Source organism: Budorcas taxicolor, chromosome 4, assembly GCF_023091745.1.
Source record: "Budorcas taxicolor isolate Tak-1 chromosome 4, Takin1.1, whole genome shotgun sequence".
Lineage (NCBI taxonomy): Eukaryota > Metazoa > Chordata > Mammalia > Artiodactyla > Bovidae > Budorcas > Budorcas taxicolor.
In genome coordinates this window covers 80,628,884-80,641,569 of record NC_068913.1, presented here as the reverse complement: position 1 = coordinate 80,641,569, position 12,686 = coordinate 80,628,884, and the positions used below count along the sequence as shown (strand labels likewise).

General features: G+C 41.7%; 1 non-coding gene across 1 annotated transcript; it reads left to right on the top strand.

Moving 5' to 3' along the window:
* Positions 1-864: 864 nt before the first annotated feature.
* Positions 865-937, top strand: TRNAG-CCC (transfer RNA glycine (anticodon CCC)). Its single transcript has one exon. It is a non-coding gene; the product is annotated as a tRNA-Gly (tRNA).
* Positions 938-12,686: the final 11,749 nt, after the last annotated feature.

Here is a 12,686-nt window from a genome sequence, read left to right as displayed (position 1 = left end):
GTTGTGTCTGACTCTTTGTGACCCCATGGTCTATACAGTCCATGGAATTCTCCACACCAAAATACTGGAGTGGGTAGCCTTTCTCTTCTCCAGGGGATCTTCCCAACCCAGGGGTTGAACCTAGGCCTCCTGCATTGCAGGCCGATTCTTTACCTGCTGAGCCGCAAGGGAAGACCAAGAATACTGGAGTGGGTAGCCTATCCCCTCTCCAGGGAATCTTCCTGACCCAGGAATCAAACCGGGTTCTGTTGCATTGTAGGCAGATTATTTACCAACTGAGATATCAAGGAAGCCCCGCGGATTGAAAGGATGAACCAAAGGTGTGGAGATGGGTTAAAAGAATATTGTAGTGATCCAAGCAGAAGATGAGGGTGGCCTGCACTAAGAGAGACAGTGGGGAAGAAGGGAAACAAGATACATATATGAAAACATTTGATGATTTTCATGTAGCCACATGATCCTGCTTCACCTTAGAAAGCACTTCTTCACTCTGACCCTTCTATTTTTAAGGTTCACATGTTCTTTCTCTTGCCCTTTGGTTCATAGAAAGACAAGTTCATTACAGAGAGAAATTCCATGTTGGCCATTTCTTTTCTGTCTTTATGCTCCCTTAAAAAATTCATCAGCTCCCTTGGCATCAACTTGTACCTTGGTGCTGATGGTTCCTAAGGAACTGACTGCAAGTCCAAAGTCAACATGAATGTACAACAATTAGAATGTGATGTCTTTTGTCTTGGTATTTATACTAGCCAACTCTCTAAGTTTTTGTTTCCCTCATGGGTACTAATTGTCCTGATCACTCCAATTTCCAACTTTCCTTTAGTATAAAATTATGCCCTTCTTTTAAAATTCTCTTTAGGGGCTTCCCTGGTGGTCCAGTGGCTAAGACTCTGCACTCCCAATGCAGAGGTCCCTGGTTCAATCGCCGGTCAGGGAACTAGATCCCAGATGCTGTAACTTAGGATCCTGCATGCCACATCTAAGACCAAGCACAGCCAAATAAATAAACAAAAATAAAATTTCCTTTAAGTTGTCAGCAAGTTGTTTCTACCTTTTTCTACAAAATAACTCTTAAATCCATCTTTTCATCTCCTTTAGCCCTGCCTCGCTTACTGCAGTGCTTGGCATAGCATAAGATGTTGGTCAAATTGGTTGATTTGTTGGTTGATTAAAAGTCTACCTAAGTCTAGTGCCTCATTAGTTTAGGCCTTGACCTCTTAAAATGGCAGTTACTTACTCACTCCCCTTGTTGGGAAACCTAGCAGCTTTCCACCGCCATGGAATAAGTTTCAAATCCCATAATCTATCCCACCTATCTTGTGCAAAATGGGCTTCCCTTGTGGCTCAGGGGTAAAGAATCTGCCTGCCAATGCAAGGGATGTGGGTTTGATCCCTGAAGAAGGAAGATCCCCTGGAGAAGGAAATGGCAACCTACTTCAGTATTCTTGCCTGGGAAATCCCATGGACAGAGGAGCCTGGTGGACCACAGTCCATGGGGTTGCAAAAGAGTTAGACATAACTTACAGACTAAATAACAACAATAATCTTATGCAAATTTTCTAGAGCCTAAAAATGGCTCCTCAAGTATGCTGGGGAGAATATGAGCATTCCTTTTTCTGTTCTGTTGATCATTCTCTCCACACAATGCTTTGAAACATTGTGCAAATAATCTTTTACTGTTGGAAAAATTTACCTACTTGTCAATAACGCTTAGATTTTATGATTCCCTTCCCATTTCCTTCAAATAAAATGCTTTCACATCCTAACCCCGCATTCACTTCTCCAACAAGATACCAACAGGACCATCATCTCGCACTTACAGATGCCAGGGGATATTCTGGATCCCTCCCTCTCCTTCACCACACTATCTATAGTACAATTCCTCTCTGGAGTCAACTCTCTACAAATCTATTGCCAACTTTAATGTAAGATATGTCATTTTCCACTTACTTTCCTTCTTTCCCTCAGATTTTACTGTGGTAAAATACACATAAGATGGTCAACATGAAATTGGCCATCTTAAACATTTTTGAGTGCACATTTCAGTGGTATTAAGACATTCATAGTTTCATTGAGTTAGACAAGGCTGACTATGAGCCATGGCTCAATGAAACTATGAGCCATGCCATGTAGGGTCACCCAAGGTGGACGGGTCATGGTGGAGAGTTCTCACAAAATGTGGCCCACTGGAGAAGGGAATGGCAATCCACTTCAGTATTCCTGCCTTGAGAATCCCATGAACAGTATGAAAAGACAAAAAGATAGGACACTGAAAGATGAACTCCCCAGGTCGGTAGGTGCCCAATATGCTACTGGAGATGAATGGAGAAATAACTGCAGAAAGAATGAAGGGATGGAGCCAAAGCAAAAACAACACACAGTTGTGGATGTGACTGATGATGGAATCAAGTTCTGATCCTGTAAAGAGCCATATTGCATAGAAACCTGGAATGTTAGGTCCATGAATCAAGGCAAATTGGAAGTGGTCAAACAGGAGATGGCAAGAGTGAATGTTGACATTTTAGGAATCAGCAAACAAAAATGGACTGGAATGGGTGAATTTAACTCAGATGACCATTATATCTAGTACTGTGGGCAAGAATCCCTTAGAAGAAATGGAGTAGCCATTATAGTCAACAAAAGAGTCCAAAATGCAGTACTTGGATGCAATCTTGAAAACAACAGGATGATCTCTGTTCATTTCCAAGGCAAACTATTCAATATCATGGTTATCCAAGTCTATGCCCTGACCAGTAATGCTGAAGAAGCTGAAGTTGAACAGTGCTATGAAAACTCACAAGACCTTCTAGAACTAACACCCAAAAAAGATGTCCTTTTCATTATAAGGGGCTGGAATGCAAAAGTAGGAAGTCAAGAAACACCTGGAAAGTGAAATGAAGTTGCTCAGTCGTGTCCCACTCTTTGCAACCCCATTGACTGTGTAGCCTAATCAGGCACCTCCGTCGATGGGATTTCCCAGGCAAGAATACTGGAGTGGGTTGCCATTTCCTTCTCCAGGAGATCTTCCCGACCCAGGGATTGAACCCAGGTCTCCTGCATTGTAGGCAGATGCTTTACCATCTGAGCCACCAGGGAAGTTCAAAAGAAACCAGCATGACCTTCGAGCCAGAATCAAACCAGCAACCTAAGAATAACCACACGTGTCGGATCTACAGTCCTCCACTCTACCCGCTGAGCTATTGAAGGGTGGCCTGGACTAACAGGCAAATTTGGCCTTGGAGTACAGAATGAAGCAGGGCTAAGGCTAATAGAGTTTTGCCAAAAGAATGCACTGGTCATAACAAACACCCTCTTCCAACAACACAGGAGAAGACTCTCTCTACACATGGACATCACCAGATAGTCAACACCGAAATCAGACTGATTATATTCTTTGCAGCCAAAGATGGAGAAGATCTATACCGTCAGCAAAAACAAGACCAGGAGCTGACTGTGGCTCAGATCATGAACTCTTTATTGCCAAATTCAGACTTAAATTGAAGAAAGTAGGGAAAACCACTAGACCATTCAGGTATGACCTAAATCAAATCCCTAATGATTATACAATGGAAGTGAGAAATAGATTTAAGGGACTAGAACTTATAGACAGAGTGCCTGATGAACTATGGACAGTGATTCATGACATTGTACAGGAGACAGGAAGCAAGACCATCCAAAGAAAAAGAAATGCAAGAAAGCAAAATGGTGTCTGAGGAGGCCTTACAAATAGCTGTGAAAAGAAGAGAAGCCACAAGCAAAGGAGAAAAGAAAAGATTACCCATTTGAATGCAGAGTTCCAAAGAATAGCAAGGAGAGATATGAAAGCCTTCTCCAGGAATCAGTACAAAGAAATAGAGGAAAACAATAGAATGGGAAAGACTAGAGATCTCTTCAAGAAAATTAGAGATACCAAGGCAATATTTCATACAAAGATGGGCTCAGTAAAGAACAGAAATGGTATGGACCTAACAGAAACGGAAGAAATTAAGAAGAGGTGGCAAGAATACACAGAAGAATGGTACAAATAAGATCTTCATGACCCAGATAATCACGATGGTGTGATCACTCACCTAGGGCCAGGGATCCTGGAATGTGAAGTCAAGTGGGCCTTAGGAAGCATCACTAAGAACAAAGCTAGTGAAGGTGATGTAATACCAATTGAACTGTTTCAAATCCTAAAAGATGATGCTGTGAAAGTGCTGCACTCAATATGCCAGCAAATTTGGAAAACTCAGCAGTGGCCACAGGACTGGAAAATGTCAGTTTTCATTCTAATCCCAAAGAAAGGCAATGCAAAAGAATGCTCAAACTCCTGCACAATTGCACTCATCTCACACGCTAGTAAAGTAATGCTCAAAATTCTCCAAGCCAGGCTTCAGCAATACATGAACCATGAACTTCCAGATGTTTAAGCTGGCTTTAGAAAAGGCAGAGGAACCTGAGATCAAAATGCCAACATTTGCTGGATCATGGAAAAAGCAAGAGAGTTCCAGAAAAACATCTATTTTTGCTTTATTGACTATGCCAAAGTCTTTGATGGTATGGATCACAACAAGCTCTAGAAAATTCTGAAAGAGAAAGGAATACCAGACCACCTGACCTGTCTCTTGAGAAATCTGTATGCAGGTCAGGAAGCAACAGTTATAACTGGAACTGGACATGGAACAGCAGATTGGTTCCAAATAGGGAAAGGAGTACGTCAAGGCTGTATATTGTCACCCTGCTTATTTAACTTACATGCAGAGTACATTATGAGAAACGCTGGGCTGGAGGAAGCACAAGCTGGAATCAATGTTGCTGGGAGAAACATCAATAACCACAGAAATGCAGATGACACCACCCTTATGGCAGAAAGTGAAGAGGAGCTAAAGAGCCTCTTGATGAAAGTGAAAGAGGAGAGTGAAAAAGTTGGCTTAAAGCTCAACATTCAGAAAACGAAGATCATGGCATCCAGTCCCATCACTTCATGGCAAATAGATGGAGAAGCAGTGAAAAAGTGACAGACTTTATTTTTTGGGGCTCCAAAATGACTGCAGATGGTGACTGCAGCCATGAAATAAAAAGACGCTTACTCCTTGGAAGAAAAGTTATGACCAATCTAGGCAGCATATTAAAAAGCAGACATTACTTTGTCAACAAAGGTCTGTCTAGTCAAGGCTATGGTTTTTCCAGTGGTCATGTATGGATATGAGGGTTGGACTATAAAGAAACTGAGCACAGAAGAATTGATGCTTTTGAACTGCAGTGTTGGAGGAGACTCTTGAGAGTCCCTTGGACTGCAAGGAGATCCAACCAGTCAATCCTAAGGGAAATCAGTCCTGAATACTCATTGGAAAGACTGATGTTGAAGCTGAAACTCCAATACTTTGGGCACCTGATGCGAAGAGCTGACTCATTTGAAAAGATCCTAATGCTGGGAAAGATTGAAGCCAGGAGGAGAAGGGGCCGACAGAGAATGAGATGGTTGGATGGCATCACCAACTCAATGGACATAAGTTTGAATAAGCTCTGGGAGTTGGTGATGGACAGGGAGGCGTAGCGTGCTGCAGTCCATGGGGTCGCAAAGAGTTGGACTCGACTGAGTGACTTAACTGAACTGAAGACATTCATACTACTGTGCAACCATCATTGCCATCCATCTCCAAAACTCTTTTCATCTTGCCAAACTGAAATTTGCATCCATTAAATGATTACTTCCCATGACACTCTACTCCCCACCCCTGGCAGCCACATTTTATTTACCACTATTCTGTTACTATGAATATACAATGGAATATTATTCAGGCTTCAAAAAGAAAAGGAAATCCTGCCACTTATGACCAGGTGGAAAAACTGGAGGGCATTGTGTTAAGTGAAATAAGACAGACAGAAAAATAAATATTGCGTGGCTCATTTAAATTTTTCACTTGCCTTCTAACCTGGTTTCCTTAGCTCCAAAGTTACCTTTTTCTCTAAGAGGAGAGTGAAAAAGTTGACTTAAAGCTCAACATTCAGAAAACGAAGATCATGGCATCCAGTCCCATCACTCCATGGGAAATAGATGGGGAAACAGTGGCTGACTTTATTTTTCTGGGCTCCAAAATCACTGCAGATGGTGATTGCAGCCATGAAATTAAAAGACGCTTACTCCTTGGAAGAAAAGTTATGACCAACCTAGATAGTATATTCAAAAGCAGAGACATTGCTTTGCCGACTAAGGTCCGTCTAGTCAAGGCTATGGTTTTTCCAGTAGTCATGTATGGATGTGAGAGTTGGACTGTGAAGAAGGCTGAGCGCTGAAGAATTGATGCTTTTGAACTGTGGTGTTGGAGAAGACTCTTGAGAGTCCCTTGGATTGCAAGGAGATCCAACCAGTCCATTCTGAAGGAGATCAAGCCTGGGATTTCTTTAGAAGGAATGATGCTCAAGCTGAAACTCCAGTACTTTGGCCACCTCATGCGAAGAGTTGACTCATTGGAAAAGACTTTGATGCTGGGAGGGATTGGGGGCAGGAGGAGAAGGGGACGACAGAGGATGAGATGGCTGGATAGCATCACGGACTCAATGGACGTGAGTCTGAGTGAACTCTGGGAGTTGGTGATGGACAGGGAGGCCTGACGTGCTGCGATTCATGGGGTCGCAAAGAGTCGGACATGACTGACTGAGTGACTGAACTGAACTGAACTGAACTAATCCATTATCCATCTGTACCAGGGGTCACCAGATTATAGTTGGAAAGACAAATTCTGCCTACTGCTTATTTTTGCAAGAGTGTTTATTGGACCACATTTATTTATTTTTACCCATTGCAGTGTTTTCTGGATCAGGAAAATTCCCTGAAGAAGGGTTAGATTACCCACTCCAATATTCTTGGGTTTCCCTGGTGGCTCAGACAGAAAAGAATCTGCCTGCAATACGGGAGACCTGGTTTGATCCCTGGATTGGGAAGATCCCCTGGAGGAGGGCATGGCAACCTACCCCAGTATTCTTGCTTAGTTTAAAATATTTCAGTGATTTCTCACTGCTCTTACAGTACAATCCAAAGAATTTACTCTGATGGAACCTACATCATGGATCTGTCCTGGTCTCATGCTACGTTCCATCCTTTACTGTACTCCATTTGCACTTAATTTCTTTGTGTTTCTCACAACTTGCCAATATCTCTCTTGCATCCAAGATCTTTGTACAAGTGATTCTTTTCTCAGAATGACTTCCACCCCTTACATCACCCCTACCTAATGTCTTGGACATTACTTACCCTCCAGGAAGCACAGAACCCTTTGCAGTCACCCCTTTCATCCCTGAGAGAGCCCTGCATTTCTGTTTCTTTGCTTTTTCTAGAACAGCTCTGATTTATTTCTGTCTTTTTTCTAGCTATTCCTCCTAGTGCCAATTTTTGAAGGCTAGCCTTCTGCTTCTAAACACACATCCTAATCTGTAATCCGTTTCAGGAAGTGATTAGAAAGAGAAAGGTATTTCATTTGTTGCAGTTGTCATGAGGTAGAAGATAGGAGACCTTGGGTAAGGCGTCTGGCCAGCTGCTCAGAGAGAGTCTTGTAAGAGCTGCCATCACTGTCTTGGGCTTCACATGTTCCGAGAGCTGGACCATGGCGAGTGAGACATCCAACATGGATTTGGTCAGTTTTCCACAGTGTATAAAACTCAGGGAAAATAATTCACATTAATCAAACTCACTAATAAAGTTGTAAAAAAAAACCCCAGCATTTCTGTTCATCATTTTTACAGAGTAATAGGGAATATGCATCTAAGTTGTAGCTTGTTTATTCTTTTTCATTGCTGAATGGTATTCCATTGTATAGATGCCCCATATTCTGTTCATTTATTCACCACTTGATGGTCTTGTTCCAGTTAGCGGCTATGATAAATGATGCTTCATTCACGGGCATGTCTCCATGTGGATATATGTTTTCATTTCTTTTCAATAGATTTCTAGAGGTGAAATTGTAGCATTGTATGGTAAGTCATGTTTAAATTTTTTTTTTTTTTTTTGGCTTCATGGCATAGTTTGTGGGATCTTAGTTCCTCAACCAAGGGATTAAACCCTAGGCCCTCACAGTGAGAATGTGGCATCCCAACTACTGGACTCTGAGGGAATTCCTAGGTCATGTTTGACTTTTTAAGAAACTAGTGAACTCTTCTTCAAAGTGGTCATACCATTTTACATTATAACCAGCAACATATGAGGTTCTAGTTAGGGTTCCTCACTAACACTTGATATTGTCTTTTTATAATGAGTGTGAAGTGGTATCCTATGTATCCATTGCGTTTCCCTGGTGACTAATGACTGAGCATGTTTTCATATGCTTTATATTCCTTACATATCTTTTAAATGAACTGTGTATTAAAATTTTTTGGCCATTTTTAATTGAATTATTTGTCTTTTTAATGAGTTATGAGTTCTTTATGTATTCTGGATCCAAGTCTTTTATGAAATGTACAATTTAGAAATATCTTCCCAATCTGTCACTTATTTTGTCTTTTCTATCTGCTGGAGCACAAAAGTGTTTAATTTTGATAAAATCTAATTTATCAGTTTTTTCTTTTATGTTATGTTTTGGTGTCCTATCTAAGAACTCTTTGTCCATCCTAAGCTTCTTAAGGTTAGTACTTAAGATTTCTCTGACAAATTTTGTGTAGTTCTTAGATTTAGATTTTTAATTTATTTTGGATTAATTTCATTTATGTAATGTGAGAAGAGGGTCTGAGTTCGTCATTGTGTATGTGGTTCTTTAATTACTGCAACACCAATTGCAAGAATTACTGCAAGAATACCATTTCCCTTTTGAAGTGTCTCAGTATCTTTGTTGAGTACTGAGTAACCATAAATGTAAGGATATATTTCTGGACTCTCATTCCTTCCTACATCACATTCCTTCCTTTTATTTTCTTCTTGCTAAGTTTCTTCCATCTGCACTTTTTCGGTGTTGGTCCGTTGATAGTAATCTGTTTGCTTTAGAACAACTGAAAATGACTTTATTTTGTTCTAACTCAGTAATAGTTTAGTGAAGTGTAGAATTCTAGGTCAGTGGCTCCCTTCTACCCCTCTTCCCCCTCCTCCCATTCTTCCTCCTCCTCTTCTTCCCCTCCTCCTCTTGCTTCTTCCTCCTCCTCTTCTTCTTGACAGTTTAAGAGTAAGACTTCGCAGACTTTTGGCCTCAGTTGCTGCTTGTAAGAAAACTGCTGTCTCTGTAAGTGTTGCTTTCTGTGGGTAATTGGTCTCTCCTCTCTGTTAGATTTTGGCACTTTATTGTTATCTTTGAAATTCTGTAATTTCACCCACATCAGTTGATTTGTAGACGTTCTGGACACACAATGCATACTTTCTAGGAAGGCACGCGTCTTTATTTAATCCCGGTAAATTCTAAGCTCTTTAGTTTCTAAAACTTGCCTTGCTGCCATTTCCTTTGTTGTGCTGGTGTGGAATTCCTCTCAGGCGAGAAGTCGCTCAAGGCTATATGTCAGCTGCACTCACATCTTTGCCCATCTTCCCTGACATCCTTCTCCTCTGCTTCCCTCACTTCTTACAGCTTTTGCTGGGGAACAGCCCCTCTGTAACTCCTGTGCACAAGAATCATCTCTGCTTCTAAGATCTACAGGTTGTAATGTGCCCACAGTCACACATGGGTGAAGGGGTCGAGCACTCTTTCAACATTCCAGGGTGGCCCCTCCTGAGGAGAGGCTGTTAATGAGGCAGGTGGAATGGGACTCTGGGACCAGGCCACAGGTGTGCAACTTGGATGAGCTGTCTACTGGTGGCATGAGTTACCCACTCTCAGCTCATGGTTTTCCACACTCAATACTGGATCATGGTCTAAGGGCCTCAGCTCATCCCCTTCCTGCCTCATTCTACTCCTGTTGCAGAATGTTCCAGCTCTGGAGTCTGGTTGACCTGCAGCTACTCTGTCAGTCTGGGGGGTGGGATATAGCGTGGGAGCCTGGTCTCCCGCCATCTTCTTTTCAAGCCCAGCTTCTGGCAACTTCCTCTGCCCTCCTTCCTCTCAGGCCTTCTCTTTTTACTTCTTAATGGCCTTTTCTTCTCTTCAAAACCTTCCCCTTGCATATCAAAAACTTTGGCTCTTAAAAGTTTTGTTTCAGATGGATCTGGGATCAAGAGCTTATTTTGGAAGTTAAAACACTGAACACTGACTATTTCTTTCTCTGTGTGTTTAAACTGCCCTCCTTCTCCTTCTGGTTCTGTGGGAGCTGAATAAGGAGGAGAAAAAAAAGCAAAGAACAGACATTTGTATTTCAAGATGCTTTCCTGCCATAGAATCTAAAATTCATTGGCACAGAGCCTGGTAGATAGTGCGTGTGCAACACGTGTTCTCTGTATACTTATTTATTCATTTTAATGTATTTATTACCATTTTAGTATTCTTGCTTGGGAAATCCTATGGATAGAGGAGCATGGCAGGCTACAGTCCACAGGGTTGCGAAGAGTTGAACACAACTGAAGTGACTTAGCACTAGTACTATTACCATTTTAATTTTTTGAAGTGCATAGTTGCATAGCATCAAGTCATGCAGCCAATCTCTAGGACTTTTTCATCTTGCAAAACGGAAACTGTGCCTGTTAACTGGTAACTCCCCATTTCCTCTCCCCCTAGTCCTGGAAATCACCAGTCTTACTTTCTGTGATTTTATCTACCCTGGATATTTCATATAAATGGAATCATACAACATTTGTCTCCTTGTGACTAACTTATTTCATTGAGCATAAAGTCCTCAAAGGGTTCCCCAGTGGCTCAGTGGTAAAGAATCCACCTGCAATTCAGGAGACACAGGAGATGTGGGTTTGATCTGTGTCAGGAAGATCCCCTGGAGGAGGGCATGGCAACCCATTCCAGTATCCTTGCCTGGAGAATCCCATGGACAGAGAAACCTATTGGGCCACAGTCCATGGGGTCACAGAGAGTCAGACACAACTGAAGTGACAGCACGCATGCACGCAAAGTTCCTCAAGGTTTACCTATGTTGTGGCATATGTCAGGATTTCCTGCCTTTTTAAGGCTGAATAATATTTCATTGTATGTATATATCACATTTTTCATTATTCATTCATATGTTGATGGACTCTTGGGTTTCTTTGGCAAATATATTTGGCAAATATCTCTTTGAGTCCTTGCTTTCACTTCTTTTGAGTATATACCCTTGTTAATGGAAGGAGAGTCTGCAGACTCTTCCTTCTGTGGGCCTCAGTTCTTGGTAAGGACACCAAGAAGAATCTAAGGTCTTATCCATTGCAAGGAAATTTATTACAACAAGGAAAGAAAGAACAGGACACAAAGAGTTGGACACGACTGAGCCCTGAGCCTATATGAAGAACCAAGAGAACACCTCATAAGAGAGGTGGGCCACGCCAAGGGAGACAAATGGCCCTGGAGAGCTGGGGTGCAGAGTTTTTAAGGAAGGGTTATTTGCATAATCCAGGAGGGTCATTGATTCACAGCTTTGCTTGACAGCTGCAGGTTATACAACAAGATATTCTACATGTATATCCTTCCCATAATTCAGTCTGTTATAATTAGATGTATGTATTCATAGAAGCTCCATTGCTGAAGCTGAAGCTCCAATACTTTGGCCACCTGATGCGAAGAGCTGACTCATTAGAAAAGACCCTGATGCTGGGAAAGATTGAAGGCAGAAGGAGAAGGGGACGATAGAAGATGAGATGGTTGGATGGCATCACTGACTCGATGGGCATGAATTTGAGCAAGCTCCGGGAAATGGTGAAGGACGGGGAAACCTGGCTTGGTGCAGTCCATGGGGTTGCAGAGTCGGACATGACTGAGTGACTGAACAACAGCATTTCATAGAATATTTATTAACAGTTAACGAGTCCAACAGTTAATAGCTGCCAAAGGTTACTTTAGTACAGTAGAGTGTGAGGTGTACACATGTGCGAGAGTAGGGAAAGTCCCACCAGTGAGTGGTTTTGTGGGGGAGGGAGGCAACATTTAGGGCCTCTTGACTATTTTTGGAGTACTGGTGGGTATATTAAGAGTGGGGCTGGTAAATTGCTTGGTGGGATTAGGTGGCTATTGGACAGTTAGCCGAAGGAGCTCCTTCTTCTTGCTCTCAGCTAACTTCTTGCCTATCACCCTGAAGTAGAATCACTGGATCATATGATAATTCTATTTTTAATTATCTGAGGAATTACTGTACTATTTTCACAGCAGCTGCCCCATTTTTACATTCTCACAAGTGGTATACAAGGGTTCTTGTTTCTCCACATCCTTGCCAACACATCAATGCTTGTTATTTTCTGTTTGGTTTTGCTTTATTTTAAAATAGTAGTCATCCACATGGGTATGAGGTAGTACCTCACTGTGGCTTTTAAAAAACAATCTCTAGATCCATGCATGTTGTTGCAAGTGGCATTATTTTATTATTTTTTATGGCTGAGTAATATTCCATTGTATGTACGTACCACACTCTTCTTTATCCATTCATCCATTCTGGACAGTTAGGTTGCTTCCATACTTTGGCTGTTGTCAATAGTGCTCTTGTGAAAACTCGGGTGCATGCATCTTTTCAAATTTGAGTTTTCATCTTGTCTGAATATATGCTCAAAAGTGGGATTGCTCCATGATATGGTAACTATATCTTTAGACTTTTAAGGAACTTCATACTGTACTCCATAGTGACTGTACCCATTTATGTTCCTACCAACAGTGTAGGACTGT